Below are 22,195 nucleotides of genomic sequence, written 5' to 3' on the forward strand. Positions count from 1 at the left end.
GAAGGATTTTTCCATTGAGACAAAAGAGAGCGCATCAGTGCAGGGGCTTTTCTTACATTGATGAAAAGATAACTCAGTTGAATGCTCATAGTGTAAAGAGCTACAATGTGATTTGATTCTTTTCAGCTACATTCTCCATAACAGTGTTAAATGTGCAAACGTTTATCAGGACATGCAATTTACAAAATAATGATCATATTAGACTGAAGAATATTAAAACATTCTACATTTCCAAACTACTACATCCATTTCGCTGTCTCTCACATGGGTGGCTCCAAAGAGCAACGGTTGGCACTTTGGACTTTGCATGCAAAGGTACCAGTCCAATTCTTTGAGGTACTATTTTACTAATCTCAACCTTTTACATTTCTGTCATCTTTTGTTATTGATAGTTCCAATCCAATACCAGTAGGTTGAACGAGACAAATGTTGACTCCTTTCAAAATGTCCAACAGCTTGAACAAGTTACAGAAATACGAACTTTATAATACTTTTACATCAGATTCCTACACAAAATAGTGCGACATTACAAAATCCTATCCTGTTTTTCTCAAATGCATTTCAGAGGGCTGATTCCCAGCATTCCTTTTTGAAGATTTCTACACTATTGATAAGGCGAATATAGCACATTTTGAAAGAGATGTGTTCTTAAATCAAACCTAGAGAACCACAATGACGGTATCATTCAGATAGTACAAATGTTTTTTGTATATTAGTATGGAAATTGTGAAATAAAACATTTCTCATGCTGATTTTCAACAGTCGATCTGCAATCATGAAATATAAGCTTTTGCTTGGAGGCCTCAAAGGTACTGATCTAATTTTCTTTTTTAGAATTATTCACAGATCGTATGATATGCTTTGTACAAATCAACTATGCTGTTAGATCAAAATTGATTAAAAAGTGACTATCTCAATTTCAGGACATATAGAAGAGGAAGGAGAAGAAGCTCATGTTTCAAATGCGGAGAGGCAACAACTGTTCTTTATTTTCACCTCTATTAATTATACATATTTTTATAATGTATATATTTATATTTTCCGATAAAAATACATAGACATATAGCGATATATAGGGAGATACATACATATAAGTTGATACGTACAAGTTTATAAGTAAATGAGATGTTTTTCCAATTAATACTTCTAAGAACTGAATGGAAAAAAAATCGTAAAGTTTAGATAAGTCCCACTGAGCTTTGTACTTAGATCCCTGTTTTCAGAGTCCAGATTGACAAGCATAACACCATCAACCCACCTGTACCAGGTTGAGCTTTCCATTTTGGCAGAAGAGATTGCATTCACGGGGGAATCTTATCTTTTATTGCAAAATCGTATCTCACATAAAAAGTACTGTTCAACAGAGTCATAGCGTTACTTGAGTCCTTTGTGCAACATCCTTCCCTAACATAGTTCAATAGGCAAAAGTTGAACAGAATAGAAAAGTTATGTAATTCTGTTTGTCTTTGACTGTAGAAAATAAAAAATTTGAAATGTCCACATTGCTGCAGTAATTTGCTCCCCTGTCACATGGGAGGTTCCATGGTGTAATGGTTAGCACTTTGGACTTTGAATCCAAGGATCCGAGTTCAAATCTCGGTGGGACCACTTTCATGACTTATGACCAAATCTTTTTCTGTCAAGTGTATTCATAAATATCATAAATCTAACACGGGTAGAGTGAAACATTAATTTATTGATTGTATTTTTAAAGTCTATTTGATGTGCGCAAATGATAGAACTTTTAGAAAACCTGGAAATAAAATGGCTCAAAATAATGAGACATTTTGTGAGCTGACTCTGTTTTCTCAACTCATCACAAGAGGCTGATGCAAGATATTACTTGTTTAAATCTTACTGTTATTGATAAGGGGAACAAGGAACTTTTTTAATTGGAAAGCCTTCATTAAAAGAAAACTTGAGGAATCAAATTGTGTATTTTGGGGACAGAAGAGATGAACTTTTAAATAACAATCTTGAAATTAAGACACACAGATATTTACACTCTGTTTTTCTAAAGTAGATCCATAACCACAAATTAGAATCTTTCGAAAGACATGTCAAATGTATTAATCTGAATTCCTCTTTCAAAGAAATTCACAATTAAATGCACTGTGTAAGTTAAGAATGTTGTCAGATAAGAAATCAGCAAAATTAACTATCTTATTACTGATCATAAAGATGAGAAAGGAAAAGAACCTCTTGCTTAAATTGTGGATGGGAAAGAACAGTTTTTAGTTTTCAGCTTCAGTACTTATGTTTATGAATTTTTCATTTCTTTATATTGTATTATCGCTATCTAGATGGATATAGCCATCTGTACATAGATACATACTTATACGTTGATAAGTTACAGTATAAAACTTTGACGTTATGTTTTTCCAAGTCCAAATTCTAAGAAATTAGTGAAATATTAAATCTCATAATTCAAGCAGGTCCCACCGAGATTTGAACTCGGATCGCTGGATTCAGAGTCCAGAGTGCTAACCATTACACCATGGAACCCTGCCATACATGAGGGATTTTTCCATTGAGACAAAAGAGAGCTCATCAGTGCAGGGGTTTTTCTTACATTGATGAAAAGATAACTCAGTTGAATGCTCATAGTGTAAAGAGCTACAATGTGATTTGATTCTTTTCAGCTACATTCTCCATAACAGTGTTAAATGTGCAAACGTTTATCAGGACATGCAATTTACAAAATAATGATCATATTTGACTGAAGAATATTAAAACATTCTACATTTCCAAACTACTACATCCATTTCGCTGTCTCTCACATGGGTGGCTCCAAAGAGCAACGGTTGGCACTTTGGACTTTGCATGCAAAGGTACCAGTCCAATTCTTTGAGGTACTATTTTACTAATCTCAACCTTTTACATTTCTGTCATCTTTTGTTATTGATAGTTCCAATCCAATACCAGTAGGTTGAACGAGACAAATGTTGACTCCTTTCAAAATGTCCAACAGCTTGAACAAGTTACAGAAATACGAACTTTATAATACTTTTACATCAGATTCCTACACAAAATAGTGCGACATTACAAAATCCTATCCTGTTTTTCTCAAATGCATTTCAGAGGGCTGATTCCCAGCATTCCTTTTTGAAGATTTCTACACTATTGATAAGGCGAATATAGCACATTTTGAAAGAGATGTGTCCTTAAATCAAACCTAGAGAACCACAATGACGGTATCATTCAGATAGTACAAATGTTTTTTGTATATTAGTATGGAAATTGTGAAATAAAACATTTCTCATGCTGATTTTCAACAGTCGATCTGCAATCATGAAATATAAGCTTTTGCTTGGAGGCCTCAAAGGTACTGATCTAATTTTCTTTTTTAGAATTATTCACAGATCGTATGATATGCTTTGTACAAATCAACTATGCTGTTAGATCAAAATTGATTAAAAAGTGACTATCTCAATTTCAGGACATATAGAAGAGGAAGGAGAAGAAGCTCATGTTTCAAATGCGGAGAGGCAACAACTGTTCTTTATTTTCACCTCTATTAATTATACATATTTTTATAATGTATATATTTATATTTTCCGATAAAAATACATAGACATATAGCGATATATAGGGAGATACATACATATAAGTTGATACGTACAAGTTTATAAGTAAATGAGATGTTTTTCCAATTAATACTTCTAAGAACTGAATGGAAAAAAATCGTAAAGTTTAGATAAGTCCCACTGAGCTTTGTACTTAGATCCCTGTTTTCAGAGTCCAGATTGACAAGCATAACACCATCAACCCACCTGTACCAGGTTGAGCTTTCCATTTTGGCAGAAGAGATTGCATTCATGGGGGAATCTTATCTTTTATTGCAAAATCTTATCTCACATAAAAAGTACTGTTCAACAGAGTCATAGCGTTACTTGAGTCCTTTGTGCAACATCCTTCCCTAACATAGTTCAATAGGCAAAAGTTGAACAGAATAGAAAAGTTATGTAATTCTGTTTGTCTTTGACTGTAGAAAATAAAAAATGTGAAATGTCCACATTGCTGCAGCAATTTGCTCCCCTGTCACATGGGAGGTTCCATGGTGTAATGGTTAGCACTTTGGACTTTGAATCTAAGGATCCGAGTTCAAATCTCAGTGGGACCACTTTCGTGACTTATGACCAAATCTTTTTCTGTCAAATGTATTCATAAATATCATAAATCTAACACGGGTAGAGTGAAACATTAAATTATTGATTGTATTTTTAAAGTCTATTTGATGTGAGCAAATGATAGAACTTTTAGAAAACATGGAAATAAAATGGCTCAAAATAATGAGACATTTTGTGAGCTGACTCTGTTTTCTCAACTCATCACAAGAAGCTGATGCAAGATATTACTTGTTTAAATCGTACTGTTATTGATAAGGGGAACAAGGAACTTTTTAAATTGAAAGCCTTCATTAAAAGAAAACTTGAGGAATCAAATTGTGTATTTTGGGGACAGAAGAGATGAACTTTTAAATAACAATCTTGAAATTAAGACACACAGATATTTACACTCTGTTTTTCTAAAGTAGATCCATAACCACAAAGTAGAATCTTTCGAAAGACATGTCAAATGTATTATTCTGAATTCCTCTTTCAAAGAAATTCACAATTAAATGCACTGTGTAAGTTAAGAATGTTGTCAGATAAGAAATCAGCAAAATTAACTATCTTATTACTGATCATAAAGATGAGAAAGGAAAAGAACCTCTTGCATAAATTGTGGATGGGAAAGAACAGTTTTTAGTTTTCAGCTTCAGTACTTATGTTTATGAATAATTCATTTCTTTATATTGTATTATCGCTATCTAGATGGATATAGCCATCTGTACATAGATACATACTTATACGTTGATAAGTTTCAGTATAAAACTTTGACGTTATGTTTTTCCAAGTCCAAATTCTAAGAAATTAGTGAAATATTAAATCTCATAATTCAAGCAGGTCCCACCGAGATTTGAACTCGGATCACTGGATTCAGAGTCCAGAGTGCTAACCATTACACCATGGAACCCTGCCATGCATGAAGGATTTTTCCATTGAGACAAAAGAGAGCGCATCAGTGCAGGGGCTTTTCTTACATTGATGAAAAGATAACTCAGTTGAATGCTCATAGTGTAAAGAGCTACAATGTGATTTGATTCTTTTCAGCTACATTCTCCATAACAGTGTTAAATGTGCAAACGTTTATCAGGACATGCAATTTACAAAATAATGATCATATTTGACTGAAGAATATTAAAACATTCTACATTTCCAAACTACTACATCCATTTCGCTGTCTCTCACATGGGTGGCTCCAAAGAGCAACGGTTGGCACTTTGGACTTTGCATGCAAAGGTACCAGTCCAATTCTTTGAGGTACTATTTTACTAATCTCAACCTTTTACATTTCTGTCATCTTTTGTTATTGATAGTTCCAATCCAATACCAGTAGGTTGAACGAGACAAATGTTGACTCCTTTCAAAATGTCCAACAGCTTGAACAAGTTACAGAAATACGAACTTTATAATACTTTTACATCAGATTCCTACACAAAATAGTGCGACATTACAAAATCCTATCCTGTTTTTCTCAAATGCATTTCAGAGGGCTGATTCCCAGCATTCCTTTTTGAAGATTTCTACACTATTGATAAGGCGAATATAGCACATTTTGAAAGAGATGTGTTCTTAAATCAAACCTAGAGAACCACAATGACGGTATCATTCAGATAGTACAAATGTTTTTTGTATATTAGTATGGAAATTGTGAAATAAAACATTTCTCATGCTGATTTTCAACAGTCGATCTGCAATCATGAAATATAAGCTTTTGCTTGGAGGCCTCAAAGGTACTGATCTAATTTTCTTTTTTAGAATTATTCACAGATCGTATGATATGCTTTGTACAAATCAACTATGCTGTTAGATCAAAATTGATTAAAAAGTGACTATCTCAATTTCAGGACATATAGAAGAGGAAGGAGAAGAAGCTCATGTTTCAAATGCGGAGAGGCAACAACTGTTCTTTATTTTCACCTCTATTAATTATACATATTTTTATAATGTATATATTTATATTTTCCGATAAAAATACATAGACATATAGCGATATATAGGGAGATACATACATATAAGTTGATACGTACAAGTTTATAAGTAAATGAGATGTTTTTCCAATTAATACTTCTAAGAACTGAATGGAAAAAAAATCGTAAAGTTTAGATAAGTCCCACTGAGCTTTGTACTTAGATCCCTGTTTTCAGAGTCCAGATTGACAAGCATAACACCATCAACCCACCTGTACCAGGTTGAGCTTTCCATTTTGGCAGAAGAGATTGCATTCACGGGGGAATCTTATCTTTTATTGCAAAATCGTATCTCACATAAAAAGTACTGTTCAACAGAGTCATAGCGTTACTTGAGTCCTTTGTGCAACATCCTTCCCTAACATAGTTCAATAGGCAAAAGTTGAACAGAATAGAAAAGTTATGTAATTCTGTTTGTCTTTGACTGTAGAAAATAAAAAATTTGAAATGTCCACATTGCTGCAGCAATTTGCTCCCCTGTCACATGGGAGGTTCCATGGTGTAATGGTTAGCACTTTGGACTTTGAATCCAAGGATCCGAGTTCAAATCTCGGTGGGACCACTTTCATGACTTATGACCAAATCTTTTTCTGTCAAGTGTATTCATAAATATCATAAATCTAACACGGGTAGAGTGAAACATTAATTTATTGATTGTATTTTTAAAGTCTATTTGATGTGAGCAAATGATAGAACTTTTAGAAAACCTGGAAATAAAATGGCTCAAAATAATGAGACATTTTGTGAGCTGACTCTGTTTTCTCAACTCATCACAAGAGGCTGATGCAAGATATTACTTGTTTAAATCTTACTGTTATTGATAAGGGGAACAAGGAACTTTTTTAATTGGAAAGCCTTCATTAAAAGAAAACTTGAGGAATCAAATTGTGTATTTTGGGGACAGAAGAGATGAACTTTTAAATAACAATCTTGAAATTAAGACACACAGATATTTACACTCTGTTTTTCTAAAGTAGATCCATAACCACAAAGTAGAATCTTTCGAAAGACATGTCAAATGTATTAATCTGAATTCCTCTTTCAAAGAAATTCACAATTAAATGCACTGTGTAAGTTAAGAATGTTGTCAGATAAGAAATCAGCAAAATTAACTATCTTATTACTGATCATAAAGATGAGAAAGGAAAAGAACCTCTTGCTTAAATTGTGGATGGGAAAGAACAGTTTTTAGTTTTCAGCTTCAGTACTTATGTTTATGAATTTTTCATTTCTTTATATTGTATTATCGCTATCTAGATGGATATAGCCATCTGTACATAGATACATACTTATACGTTGATAAGTTACAGTATAAAACTTTGACGTTATGTTTTTCCAAGTCCAAATTCTAAGAAATTAGTGAAATATTAAATCTCATAATTCAAGCAGGTCCCACCGAGATTTGAACTCGGATCGCTGGATTCAGAGTCCAGAGTGCTAACCATTACACCATGGAACCCTGCCATACATGAGGGATTTTTCCATTGAGACAAAAGAGAGCGCATCAGTGCAGGGGCTTTTCTTACATTGATGAAAAGATAACTCAGTTGAATGCTCATAGTGTAAAGAGCTACAATGTGATTTGATTCTTTTCAGCTACATTCTCCATAACAGTGTTAAATGTGCAAACGTTTATCAGGACATGCAATTTACAAAATAATGATCATATTTGACTGAAGAATATTAAAACATTCTACATTTCCAAACTACTACATCCATTTCTCTGTCTCTCACATGGGTGGCTCCAAAGAGCAACGGTTGGCACTTTGGACTTTGCATGCAAAGGTACCAGTCCAATTCTTTGAGGTACTATTTTACTAATCTCAACCTTTTATATTTCTGTCATCTTTTGTTATTGATAGCTCCAATCCAATACCAGTAGGTTGAACGAGACAAATGTTGACTCCTTTCAAAATGTCCAACAGCTTGAACAAGTTACAGAAATACGAACTTTATAATACTTTTACATCAGATTCCTACACAAAATAGTGCGACATTACAAAATCCTATCCTGTTTTTCTCAAATGCATTTCAGAGGGCTGATTCCCAGCATTCCTTTTTGAAGATTTCTACACTATTGATAAGGCGAATATAGCACATTTTGAAAGAGATGTGTCCTTAAATCAAACCTAGAGAACCACAATGACGGTATCATTCAGATAGTACAAATGTTTTTTGTATATTAGTATGGAAATTGTGAAATAAAACATTTCTCATGCTGATTTTCAACAGTCGATCTGCAATCATGAAATATAAGCTTTTGCTTGGAGGCCTCAAAGGTACTGATCTAATTTTCTTTTTTAGAATTATTCACAGATCGTATGATATGCTTTGTACAAATCAACTATGCTGTTAGATCAAAATTGATTAAAGAGTGACTATCTCAATTTCAGGACATATAGAAGAGGAAGGAGAAGAAGCTCATGTTTCAAATGCGGAGAGGCAACAACTGTTCTTTATTTTCACCTCTATTAATTATACATATTTTTATAATGTATATATTTATATTTTCCGATAAAAATACATAGACATATAGCGATATATAGGGAGATACATACATATAAGTTGATACGTACAAGTTTATAAGTAAATGAGATGTTTTTCCAATTAATACTTCTAAGAACTGAATGGAAAAAAATCGTAAAGTTTAGATAAGTCCCACTGAGCTTTGTACTTAGATCCCTGTTTTCAGAGTCCAGATTGACAAGCATAACACCATCAACCCACCTGTACCAGGTTGAGCTTTCCATTTTGGCAGAAGAGATTGCATTCATGGGGGAATCTTATCTTTTATTGCAAAATCTTATCTCACATAAAAAGTACTGTTCAACAGAGTCATAGCGTTACTTGAGTCCTTTGTGCAACATCCTTCCCTAACATAGTTCAATAGGCAAAAGTTGAACAGAATAGAAAAGTTATGTAATTCTGTTTGTCTTTGACTGTAGAAAATAAAAAATGTGAAATGTCCACATTGCTGCAGCAATTTGCTCCCCTGTCACATGGGAGGTTCCATGGTGTAATGGTTAGCACTTTGGACTTTGAATCTAAGGATCCGAGTTCAAATCTCAGTGGGACCACTTTCGTGACTTATGACCAAATCTTTTTCTGTCAAATGTATTCATAAATATCATAAATCTAACACGGGTAGAGTGAAACATTAAATTATTGATTGTATTTTTAAAGTCTATTTGATGTGAGCAAATGATAGAACTTTTAGAAAACATGGAAATAAAATGGCTCAAAATAATGAGACATTTTGTGAGCTGACTCTGTTTTCTCAACTCATCACAAGAAGCTGATGCAAGATATTACTTGTTTAAATCGTACTGTTATTGATAAGGGGAACAAGGAACTTTTTAAATTGAAAGCCTTCATTAAAAGAAAACTTGAGGAATCAAATTGTGTATTTTGGGGACAGAAGAGATGAACTTTTAAATAACAATCTTGAAATTAAGACACACAGATATTTACACTCTGTTTTTCTAAAGTAGATCCATAACCACAAAGTAGAATCTTTCGAAAGACATGTCAAATGTATTATTCTGAATTCCTCTTTCAAAGAAATTCACAATTAAATGCACTGTGTAAGTTAAGAATGTTGTCAGATAAGAAATCAGCAAAATTAACTATCTTATTACTGATCATAAAGATGAGAAAGGAAAAGAACCTCTTGCATAAATTGTGGATGGGAAAGAACAGTTTTTAGTTTTCAGCTTCAGTACTTATGTTTATGAATAATTCATTTCTTTATATTGTATTATCGCTATCTAGATGGATATAGCCATCTGTACATAGATACATACTTATACGTTGATAAGTTTCAGTATAAAACTTTGACGTTATGTTTTTCCAAGTCCAAATTCTAAGAAATTAGTGAAATATTAAATCTCATAATTCAAGCAGGTCCCACCGAGATTTGAACTCGGATCACTGGATTCAGAGTCCAGAGTGCTAACCATTACACCATGGAACCCTGCCATGCATGAAGGATTTTTCCATTGAGACAAAAGAGAGCGCATCAGTGCAGGGGCTTTTCTTACATTGATGAAAAGATAACTCAGTTGAATGCTCATAGTGTAAAGAGCTACAATGTGATTTGATTCTTTTCAGCTACATTCTCCATAACAGTGTTAAATGTGCAAACGTTTATCAGGACATGCAATTTACAAAATAATGATCATATTTGACTGAAGAATATTAAAACATTCTACATTTCCAAACTACTACATCCATTTCGCTGTCTCTCACATGGGTGGCTCCAAAGAGCAACGGTTGGCACTTTGGACTTTGCATGCAAAGGTACCAGTCCAATTCTTTGAGGTACTATTTTACTAATCTCAACCTTTTACATTTCTGTCATCTTTTGTTATTGATAGTTCCAATCCAATACCAGTAGGTTGAACGAGACAAATGTTGACTCCTTTCAAAATGTCCAACAGCTTGAACAAGTTACAGAAATACGAACTTTATAATACTTTTACATCAGATTCCTACACAAAATAGTGCGACATTACAAAATCCTATCCTGTTTTTCTCAAATGCATTTCAGAGGGCTGATTCCCAGCATTCCTTTTTGAAGATTTCTACACTATTGATAAGGCGAATATAGCACATTTTGAAAGAGATGTGTTCTTAAATCAAACCTAGAGAACCACAATGACGGTATCATTCAGATAGTACAAATGTTTTTTGTATATTAGTATGGAAATTGTGAAATAAAACATTTCTCATGCTGATTTTCAACAGTCGATCTGCAATCATGAAATATAAGCTTTTGCTTGGAGGCCTCAAAGGTACTGATCTAATTTTCTTTTTTAGAATTATTCACAGATCGTATGATATGCTTTGTACAAATCAACTATGCTGTTAGATCAAAATTGATTAAAAAGTGACTATCTCAATTTCAGGACATATAGAAGAGGAAGGAGAAGAAGCTCATGTTTCAAATGCGGAGAGGCAACAACTGTTCTTTATTTTCACCTCTATTAATTATACATATTTTTATAATGTATATATTTATATTTTCCGATAAAAATACATAGACATATAGCGATATATAGGGAGATACATACATATAAGTTGATACGTACAAGTGTATAAGTAAATGAGATGTTTTTCCAATTAATACTTCTAAGAACTGAATGGAAAAAAAATCGTAAAGTTTAGATAAGTCCCACTGAGCTTTGTACTTAGATCCCTGTTTTCAGAGTCCAGATTGACAAGCATAACACCATCAACCCACCTGTACCAGGTTGAGCTTTCCATTTTGGCAGAAGAGATTGCATTCACGGGGGAATCTTATCTTTTATTGCAAAATCGTATCTCACATAAAAAGTACTGTTCAACAGAGTCATAGCGTTACTTGAGTCCTTTGTGCAACATCCTTCCCTAACATAGTTCAATAGGCAAAAGTTGAACAGAATAGAAAAGTTATGTAATTCTGTTTGTCTTTGACTGTAGAAAATAAAAAATTTGAAATGTCCACATTGCTGCAGCAATTTGCTCCCCTGTCACATGGGAGGTTCCATGGTGTAATGGTTAGCACTTTGGACTTTGAATCCAAGGATCCGAGTTCAAATCTCGGTGGGACCACTTTCATGACTTATGACCAAATCTTTTTCTGTCAAGTGTATTCATAAATATCATAAATCTAACACGGGTAGAGTGAAACATTAATTTATTGATTGTATTTTTAAAGTCTATTTGATGTGAGCAAATGATAGAACTTTTAGAAAACCTGGAAATAAAATGGCTCAAAATAATGAGACATTTTGTGAGCTGACTCTGTTTTCTCAACTCATCACAAGAGGCTGATGCAAGATATTACTTGTTTAAATCTTACTGTTATTGATAAGGGGAACAAGGAACTTTTTTAATTGGAAAGCCTTCATTAAAAGAAAACTTGAGGAATCAAATTGTGTATTTTGGGGACAGAAGAGATGAACTTTTAAATAACAATCTTGAAATTAAGACACACAGATATTTACACTCTGTTTTTCTAAAGTAGATCCATAACCACAAAGTAGAATCTTTCGAAAGACATGTCAAATGTATTAATCTGAATTCCTCTTTCAAAGAAATTCACAATTAAATGCACTGTGTAAGTTAAGAATGTTGTCAGATAAGAAATCAGCAAAATTAACTATCTTATTACTGATCATAAAGATGAGAAAGGAAAAGAACCTCTTGCTTAAATTGTGGATGGGAAAGAACAGTTTTTAGTTTTCAGCTTCAGTACTTATGTTTATGAATTTTTCATTTCTTTATATTGTATTATCGCTATCTAGATGGATATAGCCATCTGTACATAGATACATACTTATACGTTGATAAGTTACAGTATAAAACTTTGACGTTATGTTTTTCCAAGTCCAAATTCTAAGAAATTAGTGAAATATTAAATCTCATAATTCAAGCAGGTCCCACCGAGATTTGAACTCGGATCGCTGGATTCAGAGTCCAGAGTGCTAACCATTACACCATGGAACCCTGCCATACATGAGGGATTTTTCCATTGAGACAAAAGAGAGCGCATCAGTGCAGGGGCTTTTCTTACATTGATGAAAAGATAACTCAGTTGAATGCTCATAGTGTAAAGAGCTACAATGTGATTTGATTCTTTTCAGCTACATTCTCCATAACAGTGTTAAATGTGCAAACGTTTATCAGGACATGCAATTTACAAAATAATGATCATATTTGACTGAAGAATATTAAAACATTCTACATTTCCAAACTACTACATCCATTTCTCTGTCTCTCACATGGGTGGCTCCAAAGAGCAACGGTTGGCACTTTGGACTTTGCATGCAAAGGTACCAGTCCAATTCTTTGAGGTACTATTTTACTAATCTCAACCTTTTATATTTCTGTCATCTTTTGTTATTGATAGCTCCAATCCAATACCAGTAGGTTGAACGAGACAAATGTTGACTCCTTTCAAAATGTCCAACAGCTTGAACAAGTTACAGAAATACGAACTTTATAATACTTTTACATCAGATTCCTACACAAAATAGTGCGACATTACAAAATCCTATCCTGTTTTTCTCAAATGCATTTCAGAGGGCTGATTCCCAGCATTCCTTTTTGAAGATTTCTACACTATTGATAAGGCGAATATAGCACATTTTGAAAGAGATGTGTCCTTAAATCAAACCTAGAGAACCACAATGACGGTATCATTCAGATAGTACAAATGTTTTTTGTATATTAGTATGGAAATTGTGAAATAAAACATTTCTCATGCTGATTTTCAACAGTCGATCTGCAATCATGAAATATAAGCTTTTGCTTGGAGGCCTCAAAGGTACTGATCTAATTTTCTTTTTTAGAATTATTCACAGATCGTATGATATGCTTTGTACAAATCAACTATGCTGTTAGATCAAAATTGATTAAAAAGTGACTATCTCAATTTCAGGACATATAGAAGAGGAAGGAGAAGAAGCTCATGTTTCAAATGCGGAGAGGCAACAACTGTTCTTTATTTTCACCTCTATTAATTATACATATTTTTATAATGTATATATTTATATTTTCCGATAAAAATACATAGACATATAGCGATATATAGGGAGATACATACATATAAGTTGATACGTACAAGTTTATAAGTAAATGAGATGTTTTTCCAATTAATACTTCTAAGAACTGAATGGAAAAAAAATCGTAAAGTTTAGATAAGTCCCACTGAGCTTTGTACTTAGATCCCTGTTTTCAGAGTCCAGATTGACAAGCATAACACCATCAACCCACCTGTACCAGGTTGAGCTTTCCATTTTGGCAGAAGAGATTGCATTCACGGGGGAATCTTATCTTTTATTGCAAAATCTTATCTCACATAAAAAGTACTGTTCAACAGAGTCATAGCGTTACTTGAGTCCTTTGTGCAACATCCTTCCCTAACATAGTTCAATAGGCAAAAGTTGAACAGAATAGAAAAGTTATGTAATTCTGTTTGTCTTTGACTGTAGAAAATAAAAAATGTGAAATGTCCACATTGCTGCAGCAATTTGCTCCCCTGTCACATGGGAGGTTCCATGGTGTAATGGTTAGCACTTTGGACTTTGAATCCAAGGATCGGAGTTCAAATCTCGGTGGGACCACTTTCGTGACTTATGACCAAATCTTTTTCTGTCAAGTGTATTCATAAATATCATAAATCTAACACGGGTAGAGTGAAACATTAATTTATTGATTGTATTTTTAAAGTCTATTTGATGTGAGCAAATGATAGAACTTTTAGAAAACATGGAAATAAAATGGCTCAAAATAATGAGACATTTTGTGAGCTGACTCTGTTTTCTCAACTCATCACAAGAAGCTGATGCAAGATATTACTTGTTTAAATCGTACTGTTATTGATAAGGGGAACAAGGAACTTTTTAAATTGAAAGCCTTCATTAAAAGAAAACTTGAGGAATCAAATTGTGTATTTTGGGGACAGAAGAGATGAACTTTTAAATAACAATCTTGAAATTAAGACACACAGATATTTACACTCTGTTTTTCTAAAGTAGATCCATAACCACAAAGTAGAATCTTTCGAAAGACATGTCAAATGTATTAATCTGAATTCCTCTTTCAAAGAAATTCACAATTAAATGCACTGTGTAAGTTAAGAATGTTGTCAGATAAGAAATCAGCAAAATTAACTATCTTATTACTGATCATAAAGATGAGAAAGGAAAAGAACCTCTTGCATAAATTGTGGATGGGAAAGAACAGTTTTTAGTTTTCAGCTTCAGTACTTATGTTTATGAATAATTCATTTCTTTATATTGTATTATCGCTATCTAGATGGATATAGCCATCTGTACATAGATACATACTTATACGTTGATAAGTTTCAGTATAAAACTTTGACGTTATGTTTTTCCAAGTCCAAATTCTAAGAAATTAGTGAAATATTAAATCTCATAATTCAAGCAGGTCCCACCGAGATTTGAACTCGGATCACTGGATTCAGAGTCCAGAGTGCTAACCATTACACCATGGAACCCTGCCATGCATGAAGGATTTTTCCATTGAGACAAAAGAGAGCGCATCAGTGCAGGGGCTTTTCTTACATTGATGAAAAGATAACTCAGTTGAATGCTCATAGTGTAAAGAGCTACAATGTGATTTGATTCTTTTCAGCTACATTCTCCATAACAGTGTTAAATGTGCAAACGTTTATCAGGACATGCAATTTACAAAATAATGATCATATTTGACTGAAGAATATTAAAACATTCTACATTTCCAAACTACTACATCCATTTCGCTGTCTCTCACATGGGTGGCTCCAAAGAGCAACGGTTGGCACTTTGGACTTTGCATGCAAAGGTACCAGTCCAATTCTTTGAGGTACTATTTTACTAATCTCAACCTTTTACATTTCTGTCATCTTTTGTTATTGATAGTTCCAATCCAATACCAGTAGGTTGAACGAGACAAATGTTGACTCCTTTCAAAATGTCCAACAGCTTGAACAAGTTACAGAAATACGAACTTTATAATACTTTTACATCAGATTCCTACACAAAATAGTGCGACATTACAAAATCCTATCCTGTTTTTCTCAAATGCATTTCAGAGGGCTGATTCCCAGCATTCCTTTTTGAAGATTTCTACACTATTGATAAGGCGAATATAGCACATTTTGAAAGAGATGTGTTCTTAAATCAAACCTAGAGAACCACAATGACGGTATCATTCAGATAGTACAAATGTTTTTTGTATATTAGTATGGAAATTGTGAAATAAAACATTTCTCATGCTGATTTTCAACAGTCGATCTGCAATCATGAAATATAAGCTTTTGCTTGGAGGCCTCAAAGGTACTGATCTAATTTTCTTTTTTAGAATTATTCACAGATCGTATGATATGCTTTGTACAAATCAACTATGCTGTTAGATCAAAATTGATTAAAAAGTGACTATCTCAATTTCAGGACATATAGAAGAGGAAGGAGAAGAAGCTCATGTTTCAAATGCGGAGAGGCAACAACTGTTCTTTATTTTCACCTCTATTAATTATACATATTTTTATAATGTATATATTTATATTTTCCGATAAAAATACATAGACATATAGCGATATATAGGGAGATACATACATATAAGTTGATACGTACAAGTTTATAAGTAAATGAGATGTTTTTCCAATTAATACTTCTAAGAACTGAATGGAAAAAAAATCGTAAAGTTTAGATAAGTCCCACTGAGCTTTGTACTTAGATCCCTGTTTTCAGAGTCCAGATTGACAAGCATAACACCATCAACCCACCTGTACCAGGTTGAGCTTTCCATTTTGGCAGAAGAGATTGCATTCACGGGGGAATCTTATCTTTTATTGCAAAATCGTATCTCACATAAAAAGTACTGTTCAACAGAGTCATAGCGTTACTTGAGTCCTTTGTGCAACATCCTTCCCTAACATAGTTCAATAGGCAAAAGTTGAACAGAATAGAAAAGTTATGTAATTCTGTTTGTCTTTGACTGTAGAAAATAAAAAATTTGAAATGTCCACATTGCTGCAGCAATTTGCTCCCCTGTCACATGGGAGGTTCCATGGTGTAATGGTTAGCACTTTGGACTTTGAATCCAAGGATCCGAGTTCAAATCTCGGTGGGACCACTTTCATGACTTATGACCAAATCTTTTTCTGTCAAGTGTATTCATAAATATCATAAATCTAACACGGGTAGAGTGAAACATTAATTTATTGATTGTATTTTTAAAGTCTATTTGATGTGAGCAAATGATAGATCTTTTAGAAAACCTGGAAATAAAATGGCTCAAAATAATGAGACATTTTGTGAGCTGACTCTGTTTTCTCAACTCATCACAAGAGGCTGATGCAAGATATTACTTGTTTAAATCTTACTGTTATTGATAAGGGGAACAAGGAACTTTTTTAATTGGAAAGCCTTCATTAAAAGAAAACTTGAGGAATCAAATTGTGTATTTTGGGGACAGAAGAGATGAACTTTTAAATAACAATCTTGAAATTAAGACACACAGATATTTACACTCTGTTTTTCTAAAGTAGATCCATAACCACAAAGTAGAATCTTTCGAAAGACATGTCAAATGTATTAATCTGAATTCCTCTTTCAAAGAAATTCACAATTAAATGCACTGTGTAAGTTAAGAATGTTGTCAGATAAGAAATCAGCAAAATTAACTATCTTATTACTGATCATAAAGATGAGAAAGGAAAAGAACCTCTTGCTTAAATTGTGGATGGGAAAGAACAGTTTTTAGTTTTCAGCTTCAGTACTTATGTTTATGAATTTTTCATTTCTTTATATTGTATTATCGCTATCTAGATGGATATAGCCATCTGTACATAGATACATACTTATACGTTGATAAGTTACAGTATAAAACTTTGACGTTATGTTTTTCCAAGTCCAAATTCTAAGAAATTAGTGAAATATTAAATCTCATAATTCAAGCAGGTCCCACCGAGATTTGAACTCGGATCACTGGATTCAGAGTCCAGAGTGCTAACCATTACACCATGGAACCCTGCCATGCATGAAGGATTTTTCCATTGAGACAAAAGAGAGCGCATCAGTGCAGGGGCTTTTCTTACATTGATGAAAAGATAACTCAGTTGAATGCTCATAGTGTAAAGAGCTACAATGTGATTTGATTCTTTTCAGCTACATTCTCCATAACAGTGTTAAATGTGCAAACGTTTATCAGGACATGCAATTTACAAAATAATGATCATATTTGACTGAAGAATATTAAAACATTCTACATTTCCAAACTACTACATCCATTTCGCTGTCTCTCACATGGGTGGCTCCAAAGAGCAACGGTTGGCACTTTGGACTTTGCATGCAAAGGTACCAGTCCAATTCTTTGAGGTACTATTTTACTAATCTCAACCTTTTACATTTCTGTCATCTTTTGTTATTGATAGTTCCAATCCAATACCAGTAGGTTGAACGAGACAAATGTTGACTCCTTTCAAAATGTCCAACAGCTTGAACAAGTTACAGAAATACGAACTTTATAATACTTTTACATCAGATTCCTACACAAAATAGTGCGACATTACAAAATCCTATCCTGTTTTTCTCAAATGCATTTCAGAGGGCTGATTCCCAGCATTCCTTTTTGAAGATTTCTACACTATTGATAATGCGAATATAGCACATTTTGAAAGAGATGTGTTCTTAAATCAAACCTAGAGAACCACAATGACGGTATCATTCAGATAGTACAAATGTTTTTTGTATATTAGTATGGAAACTGTGAAATAAAACATTTCTCATGCTGATTTTCAACAGTCGATCTGCAATCATGAAATATAAGCTTTTGCTTGGAGGCCTCAAAGGTACTGATCTAATTTTCTTTTTTAGAATTATTCACAGATCGTATGATATGCTTTGTACAAATCAACTATGCTGTTAGATCAAAATTGATTAAAAAGTGACTATCTCAATTTCAGGACATATAGAAGAGGAAGGAGAAGAAGCTCATGTTTCAAATGCGGAGAGGCAACAACTGTTCTTTATTTTCACCTCTATTAATTATACATATTTTTATAATGTATATATTTATATTTTCCGATAAAAATACATAGACATATAGCGATATATAGGGAGATACATACATATAAGTTGATACGTACAAGTTTATAAGTAAATGAGATGTTTTTCCAATTAATACTTCTAAGAACTGAATGGAAAAAAAATCGTAAAGTTTAGATAAGTCCCACTGAGCTTTGTACTTAGATCCCTGTTTTCAGAGTCCAGATTGACAAGCATAACACCATCAACCCACCTGTACCAGGTTGAGCTTTCCATTTTGGCAGAAGAGATTGCATTCACGGGGGAATCTTATCTTTTATTGCAAAATCGTATCTCACATAAAAAGTACTGTTCAACAGAGTCATAGCGTTACTTGAGTCCTTTGTGCAACATCCTTCCCTAACATAGTTCAATAGGCAAAAGTTGAACAGAATAGAAAAGGTATGTAATTCTGTTTGTCTTTGACTGTAGAAAATAAAAAATTTGAAATGTCCACATTGCTGCAGCAATTTGCTCCCCTGTCACATGGGAGGTTCCATGGTGTAATGGTTAGCACTTTGGACTTTGAATCCAAGGATCCGAGTTCAAATCTCGGTGGGACCACTTTCATGACTTATGACCAAATCTTTTTCTGTCAAGTGTATTCATAAATATCATAAATCTAACACGGGTAGAGTGAAACATTAATTTATTGATTGTATTTTTAAAGTCTATTTGATGTGAGCAAATGATAGAACTTTTAGAAAACCTGGAAATAAAATGGCTCAAAATAATGAGACATTTTGTGAGCTGACTCTGTTTTCTCAACTCATCACAAGAGGCTGATGCAAGATATTACTTGTTTAAATCTTACTGTTATTGATAAGGGGAACAAGGAACTTTTTTAATTGGAAAGCCTTCATTAAAAGAAAACTTGAGGAATCAAATTGTGTATTTTGGGGACAGAAGAGATGAACTTTTAAATAACAATCTTGAAATTAAGACACACAGATATTTACACTCTGTTTTTCTAAAGTAGATCCATAACCACAAAGTAGAATCTTTCGAAAGACATGTCAAATGTATTAATCTGAATTCCTCTTTCAAAGAAATTCACAATTAAATGCACTGTGTAAGTTAAGAATGTTGTCAGATAAGAAATCAGCAAAATTAACTATCTTATTACTGATCATAAAGATGAGAAAGGAAAAGAACCTCTTGCTTAAATTGTGGATGGGAAAGAACAGTTTTTAGTTTTCAGCTTCAGTACTTATGTTTATGAATTTTTCATTTCTTTATATTGTATTATCGCTATCTAGATGGATATAGCCATCTGTACATAGATACATACTTATACGTTGATAAGTTACAGTATAAAACTTTGACGTTATGTTTTTCCAAGTCCAAATTCTAAGAAATTAGTGAAATATTAAATCTCATAATTCAAGCAGGTCCCACCGAGATTTGAACTCGGATCGCTGGATTCAGAGTCCAGAGTGCTAACCATTACACCATGGAACCCTGCCATACATGAGGGATTTTTCCATTGAGACAAAAGAGAGCGCATCAGTGCAGGGGCTTTTCTTACATTGATGAAAAGATAACTCAGTTGAATGCTCATAGTGTAAAGAGCTACAATGTGATTTGATTCTTTTCAGCTACATTCTCCATAACAGTGTTAAATGTGCAAACGTTTATCAGGACATGCAATTTACAAAATAATGATCATATTTGACTGAAGAATATTAAAACATTCTACATTTCCAAACTACTACATCCATTTCTCTGTCTCTCACATGGGTGGCTCCAAAGAGCAACGGTTGGCACTTTGGACTTTGCATGCAAAGGTACCAGTCCAATTCTTTGAGGTACTATTTTACTAATCTCAACCTTTTATATTTCTGTCATCTTTTGTTATTGATAGCTCCAATCCAATACCAGTAGGTTGAACGAGACAAATGTTGACTCCTTTCAAAATGTCCAACAGCTTGAACAAGTTACAGAAATACGAACTTTATAATACTTTTACATCAGATTCCTACACAAAATAGTGCGACATTACAAAATCCTATCCTGTTTTTCTCAAATGCATTTCAGAGGGCTGATTCCCAGCATTCCTTTTTGAAGATTTCTACACTATTGATAAGGCGAATATAGCACATTTTGAAAGAGATGTGTCCTTAAATCAAACCTAGAGAACCACAATGACGGTATCATTCAGATAGTACAAATGTTTTTTGTATATTAGTATGGAAATTGTGAAATAAAACATTTCTCATGCTGATTTTCAACAGTCGATCTGCAATCATGAAATATAAGCTTTTGCTTGGAGGCCTCAAAGGTACTGATCTAATTTTCTTTTTTAGAATTATTCACAGATCGTATGATATGCTTTGTACAAATCAACTATGCTGTTAGATCAAAATTGATTAAAAAGTGACTATCTCAATTTCAGGACATATAGAAGAGGAAGGAGAAGAAGCTCATGTTTCAAATGCGGAGAGGCAACAACTGTTCTTTATTTTCACCTCTATTAATTATACATATTTTTATAATGTATATATTTATATTTTCCGATAAAAATACATAGACATATAGCGATATATAGGGAGATACATACATATAAGTTGATACGTACAAGTTTATAAGTAAATGAGATGTTTTTCCAATTAATACTTCTAAGAACTGAATGGAAAAAAAATCGTAAAGTTTAGATAAGTCCCACTGAGCTTTGTACTTAGATCCCTGTTTTCAGAGTCCAGATTGACAAGCATAACACCATCAACCCACCTGTACCAGGTTGAGCTTTCCATTTTGGCAGAAGAGATTGCATTCACGGGGGAATCTTATCTTTTATTGCAAAATCTTATCTCACATAAAAAGTACTGTTCAACAGAGTCATAGCGTTACTTGAGTCCTTTGTGCAACATCCTTCCCTAACATAGTTCAATAGGCAAAAGTTGAACAGAATAGAAAAGTTATGTAATTCTGTTTGTCTTTGACTGTAGAAAATAAAAAATGTGAAATGTCCACATTGCTGCAGCAATTTGCTCCCCTGTCACATGGGAGGTTCCATGGTGTAATGGTTAGCACTTTGGACTTTGAATCCAAGGATCGGAGTTCAAATCTCGGTGGGACCACTTTCGTGACTTATGACCAAATCTTTTTCTGTCAAGTGTATTCATAAATATCATAAATCTAACACGGGTAGAGTGAAACATTAATTTATTGATTGTATTTTTAAAGTCTATTTGATGTGAGCAAATGATAGAACTTTTAGAAAACATGGAAATAAAATGGCTCAAAATAATGAGACATTTTGTGAGCTGACTCTGTTTTCTCAACTCATCACAAGAAGCTGATGCAAGATATTACTTGTTTAAATCGTACTGTTATTGATAAGGGGAACAAGGAACTTTTTAAATTGAAAGCCTTCATTAAAAGAAAACTTGAGGAATCAAATTGTGTATTTTGGGGACAGAAGAGATGAACTTTTAAATAACAATCTTGAAATTAAGACACACAGATATTTACACTCTGTTTTTCTAAAGTAGATCCATAACCACAAAGTAGAATCTTTCGAAAGACATGTCAAATGTATTAA

The 22,195-nt window shown here is 33.3% G+C and overlaps 13 non-coding genes across 13 annotated transcripts; 5 read left to right on the forward strand and 8 right to left on the reverse strand.

Annotated features, from left to right (window-relative positions):
- The first annotated feature begins 1,536 nt into the window (after positions 1–1,536).
- TRNAQ-UUG (transfer RNA glutamine (anticodon UUG)) lies at positions 1,537–1,608 on the forward strand. The gene has a single exon. It is a non-coding gene; the product is annotated as a tRNA-Gln (tRNA).
- Positions 1,609–2,433: 825 nt separating this feature from the next.
- On the reverse strand, positions 2,434–2,505 carry TRNAQ-CUG (transfer RNA glutamine (anticodon CUG)). Its single transcript has one exon. It is a non-coding gene; the product is annotated as a tRNA-Gln (tRNA).
- Positions 2,506–4,947: 2,442 nt separating this feature from the next.
- On the reverse strand, positions 4,948–5,019 carry TRNAQ-CUG (transfer RNA glutamine (anticodon CUG)). The gene has a single exon. It is a non-coding gene; the product is annotated as a tRNA-Gln (tRNA).
- Positions 5,020–6,566: 1,547 nt separating this feature from the next.
- TRNAQ-UUG (transfer RNA glutamine (anticodon UUG)) lies at positions 6,567–6,638 on the forward strand. Its single transcript has one exon. It is a non-coding gene; the product is annotated as a tRNA-Gln (tRNA).
- An 825-nt stretch (positions 6,639–7,463) lies between these two features.
- Positions 7,464–7,535, reverse strand: TRNAQ-CUG (transfer RNA glutamine (anticodon CUG)). Its single transcript has one exon. It is a non-coding gene; the product is annotated as a tRNA-Gln (tRNA).
- Positions 7,536–9,977: 2,442 nt separating this feature from the next.
- Positions 9,978–10,049, reverse strand: TRNAQ-CUG (transfer RNA glutamine (anticodon CUG)). Its single transcript has one exon. It is a non-coding gene; the product is annotated as a tRNA-Gln (tRNA).
- Positions 10,050–11,596: 1,547 nt separating this feature from the next.
- TRNAQ-UUG (transfer RNA glutamine (anticodon UUG)) lies at positions 11,597–11,668 on the forward strand. Its single transcript has one exon. It is a non-coding gene; the product is annotated as a tRNA-Gln (tRNA).
- An 825-nt stretch (positions 11,669–12,493) lies between these two features.
- Positions 12,494–12,565, reverse strand: TRNAQ-CUG (transfer RNA glutamine (anticodon CUG)). Its single transcript has one exon. It is a non-coding gene; the product is annotated as a tRNA-Gln (tRNA).
- A 2,443-nt stretch (positions 12,566–15,008) lies between these two features.
- On the reverse strand, positions 15,009–15,080 carry TRNAQ-CUG (transfer RNA glutamine (anticodon CUG)). The gene has a single exon. It is a non-coding gene; the product is annotated as a tRNA-Gln (tRNA).
- A 1,547-nt stretch (positions 15,081–16,627) lies between these two features.
- On the forward strand, positions 16,628–16,699 carry TRNAQ-UUG (transfer RNA glutamine (anticodon UUG)). The gene has a single exon. It is a non-coding gene; the product is annotated as a tRNA-Gln (tRNA).
- An 825-nt stretch (positions 16,700–17,524) lies between these two features.
- On the reverse strand, positions 17,525–17,596 carry TRNAQ-CUG (transfer RNA glutamine (anticodon CUG)). Its single transcript has one exon. It is a non-coding gene; the product is annotated as a tRNA-Gln (tRNA).
- A 1,547-nt stretch (positions 17,597–19,143) lies between these two features.
- TRNAQ-UUG (transfer RNA glutamine (anticodon UUG)) lies at positions 19,144–19,215 on the forward strand. Its single transcript has one exon. It is a non-coding gene; the product is annotated as a tRNA-Gln (tRNA).
- Positions 19,216–20,040: 825 nt separating this feature from the next.
- On the reverse strand, positions 20,041–20,112 carry TRNAQ-CUG (transfer RNA glutamine (anticodon CUG)). The gene has a single exon. It is a non-coding gene; the product is annotated as a tRNA-Gln (tRNA).
- Between the last annotated feature and the right edge of the window lie 2,083 nt (positions 20,113–22,195).

The sequence above is a fragment of the Lissotriton vulgaris genome, chromosome 4_1 (assembly GCF_964263255.1).
Source record: "Lissotriton vulgaris chromosome 4_1, aLisVul1.2, whole genome shotgun sequence".
NCBI classification, from domain to species: Eukaryota; Metazoa; Chordata; class Amphibia; order Caudata; family Salamandridae; genus Lissotriton; species Lissotriton vulgaris.